Here is a 4,463-nt window from a genome sequence, read left to right on the forward strand (position 1 = left end):
GGTTTTTCTTTGGTTTTTGCTGTTGGTGAATCAACGTTAGTTTTCTTTTGGGTTTTTGCTGGTGAAGAAGTTTCTTCTATAATTACTTCTCTAATTGTTCGTTTAATCTCCCTTTTGGTAACCATTTTAGGGTTGCTGATGAAGAAGATTAGAGTTAGGGTTGCTGATAATGAAGTTAGGGTTTGCTGAAGAAGATTGATCGATTTTTAGAGATGATTTTTTTATTGGTGTTGATTTTATTGTTGATGTTGTTGATTGTGAAGAAGGAAGGAGTTTCATCTGTCGTCTGTAGATGAAAACGATGAGAAGAAGAATGAAGAAGGGTAGTTAAGTACTTTTAAGTTTTTAAAACTTTTTTGGACCTCCGGTTATTTTATTTTTTACCGCTTGACTACAGGTTAACCCGGGTCGGGTTTTCTGGACTAAACAGGAAATTCCTCAATTATAATTGAACCAGTGGGTTTTAGGCCTTTTGGAGTGGTACATACCTACGCTCCCTACTTGTACCTGGTTCACCAAAACATTAGATCAAAAGAATAATTCAAGGCATGCCGAGAATATTCAGGGAATCCATGTTAATTCGACTTGACATGATGTTGGCTAACAAATTCTCACATATGCGGGAAAGGAGGCGATGACCTTCCCCGTCGTGGATTACATGGGGTGCTTTTGGTGTGAAGCCGGATAGACGCCACGTCACACATCTCTTCCCCACTTCTCAATCCGCAGTTTTTCGGGATTTTTTTTCCCGTTTGAATCTATCCCACGTTTTGCATTTTCGATATCGGTTATCCTAATTAGGATGGGGGATAAAGGATGGCTTAGGATAGATAAATTACTTAGTTATACTTGTTTAGTTTATTTATTTATGTTTCTATTATTTTTCTTAAAAAAAATACACGAATTTCAAACATTTTTTCTTCGGATTGTTTATGTGATTTCTTGGAGTTTTCGACAAGGCATTTATCTTTCTATACGGAACTCGAAGTCGAGTTTTTCTCAAAATTAAAGAGGGCCTGATCTCGAACATCCTACTTATAAGTTCTCAATTTTTTAGTTCTTGTTTGTTTCTTAATTTAGGATAGTTCAGTTTGATTTGATTTTCTAGTCCTAGTTATATTTAGAAATCATTGAAGCTTATATAGGAAGGCCTATAGCATTATAGAGAAACACAGTTTCATAATGAATATTGTTTTTTTGATTAATATCAAAGCTACTTTTTTATTTTATTTTATTTTGTGAATATATTGATATCTCACACTAGATTTCAACATCTATTGAATCTTTCGACCAAACTTACACGCTTCAGCTACGTCAATCTTTCATCCAATCTTGCATCAAAAAATATGGCAAAAAATAGTACGTATTGAACTTGTTAGAATTTTCGGACGGGACAACCGTGGAAACAATCATTTGCTGTACATAACCACTAATAAAATCAAGTACGATAGTTACAATAGTCGGTAATCGCTTGCCCAAAGCCATTTGATCCCTTTAGGAAAATGATTTTAATCAGATTAAATTAGGGATGTTAAATAAAACTAATTTGATATGTTTGGCACAAACAAAAAACGCAAAGCTAATTAAGATTATCGGTTACTTCACTTTTTCGATCATGCTCTCTTTTGAACGAATTATTGTTGAGAATAATCTCATATTGTTTGGAAACTTAAGATCATGCGGTTAATTAGCTTTGAGCAATTCTAACCTTGCAAACCAGTTTAATTTCAAGGTTAGTTAGTTCAATGGGCTCTTATGACGTCAGAGCAGATAATTTATGACAAGGTTAATATGACCACATCTACCATGCTTCACCAGATTATGATGAGTCTAATATAACCAAGCATACTATGTGTTACCGGATGAATTAATACATGTCAAATCCAATTAATGAGGGTACATGTGAGGGAGCTTGTTGAGAATAATCTTACATTGTATGAGAAACTTAAGATCTTGCGGATAATTAATAAGTCTTGGAAGACCCTAACCTTGTAAGCCAGTTCCCAAAGTTAGTTATTAGCTAGACCCCATTCACTTAATAGCTTTCAGGACATTGCTAATACATTTTTTCATCTTTGTGATTTATTGAAATATTTGATTAACTAATTTATATTTGTCTAGTGGACGATCTAATATTTGGGATTAATTTGTCTGGGGTATATCAATCCACGAACAATATGTATTTTGTTTAATATATAAGTTTTGGTATACCTCCAAATGAATTAGTACTCCTATTAACAACCATGCATTTTATGTACAACGAAAATCTCAGAATTAAGTATGGTCCTCGTAGTTTCCAATGGGCATCACGAAGTGCCTAATATGCCACTTATGCATCCACTATGAGCATGACAAAGTGGTAGATATAATTGGTTAAATAGAAGATATACCAGTCAGCCAGTCACTGTAAAGTCTCCTTCGAACAATTTATCTCCGCCGATCGAATTTTATCTTTGGGTTATTATAAATATATATTATCTTTTTATCTATTATTTTTTGTTTTTTAATTATCTTTTATATATTATAATAAATAATATTTCATATGGACCCCACAAAACACGCAAATATATTTTTTATTACTTAAGGTCCCACCAAACGCAATTAAATATATTCTTTTATTCAAATTTGTCATTGTTACCACAGTGGACAAATGCATATGTCATCTCACATGACATGACAAACTAAATCTTATACTCCCATTCCTAATAGGAACCGGCTCGAGGAAGATGGTAATGGAAGGAAGAAAAATTGCCTAATAGAAATCCATAACACAAATCCACAATTCAGTTATCTAGGTTTGCCCACATCTAGTCCTCTAGGAGTTTATTATCGCTATAACAACGATTTTATCTGCACTTTTAAAGTGTTTCTTTATAACGATTTATTCTTGTTTAGTCATCTTGATAAGCGTGTACATCGGTGATTCGACACGGGAAAGATCAAGTTCTTCATCATCAGATAAATAGATTTAAGGCTTCATGTTATTTGCTGAACAGAAGAATTTTTGGGAAAATCACTCTTTTGTTATAAGAACATATTTTTTCCAAGAAAAAAAATCTATCAAAATGGTTGAATTACAATCTTGAATACCATTTATTCCCAAATATCATTGTAGATCGCTCTTTCTATTCCGATATTTTTCCTGGACAAATTGGGGTATACCCAGATTGATTGGGATATACCCATTTTGTTCCCAATCATAATTGTGGGTTAAAGGGTGTCTAATGCGTATGACTTCACCTAATTACCCTTCCTTAATAATAACTAAAACTATTCCTTTTTGGTTTTAGATCCAAACTTTATTCTTTTCCTATTTCTTTTTCATCAATCTAATGATTAATTCCTTTCTCCTTTTCTATATTTTATCGATTTTAAATGCAAATTTTTTTTTTGTTGATTAGTATCTCATTGTTGATTAATCCTTTCAAATTCCATCTAATACTTCAATTTTATGTTTGCATGTCAAATTAGGTTAGAAAAATCGAATTTGTGAATCTGCAGTTGCGACGCCGACGAGGTGTTTGTTCCACGGTCTTGCCGACTTTTCATGTTTAGACGTAGTCGTTATCTTCCTAGGTTAAATACCATGCCGGCTTTTCATATATGGAAATGTCATTTACAGGGTCGACACGATATTCAACCTTAATATCATGCCGACTAAATATGTTTTTAACAGTCGTTGCTTTTGAAATTTTTACCCTGCCAACTAATGCTTTGAAAATGTTTGTGTTTCTTGAGTCCATATAGTTATAAAGTCGGCATGGTATTTGAATATCACCCTTCCGGCTGCGTATTAGTCGGCACTGTTTGGATTATAGACCCTGCCGACTAATTGTTTCGAAAATCATTTGTATTTCCTGTGTTCAGTTTTGTTATAAGCCGACATGGTATTTGAATATGACCCTGCCAACTATTGTTTAGTCAACATAGATTACAGTTATCGACCCTGCCGACTACTGGGTCAAAAATAATAAAGTCGACATCGTTATTTAGAAAGAAGCATGTCGGCTAAAGTTAGTCGTTATCTTCTGAATTTGTCGACCTTCCCGACTTTTCATACTTTTAGAACTGAAAGTGTTGATTTTTTCTTTAATTTTGAGTATGATTTCATTCAACAACTCTGCAATCCCCTTTGTGTTTGGGTAGTGTGCTTTCATTTTCGTTGCAAAAGATATTCTCAAAACAAATTTTTTTAATCAAAAATCTTTCCACATAAGTTCAATCAAAAACAAAATTTCATAACTTAAATTCATAATTTCAGAAGTTTAAATTTACTTAATTTATTAATCTAAACTCGATTAATTAACCTAATCAAATTGTTTTAGTGTTAATTAAACAAGGGTATATTAGCCATTTTGAAATAAATGGTTAAGGGGTCTTGTACATTATTTCATAATGAACTCGGTTTTGTCTCTTTAGGTATACCCCAATTTGGCCAGGATTTTTTTTTTTTTTTTGCATTG

Source organism: Papaver somniferum, unplaced genomic scaffold (genome assembly GCF_003573695.1).
Source record: "Papaver somniferum cultivar HN1 unplaced genomic scaffold, ASM357369v1 unplaced-scaffold_139, whole genome shotgun sequence".
Classification (NCBI taxonomy): Eukaryota; Viridiplantae; Streptophyta; class Magnoliopsida; order Ranunculales; family Papaveraceae; genus Papaver; species Papaver somniferum.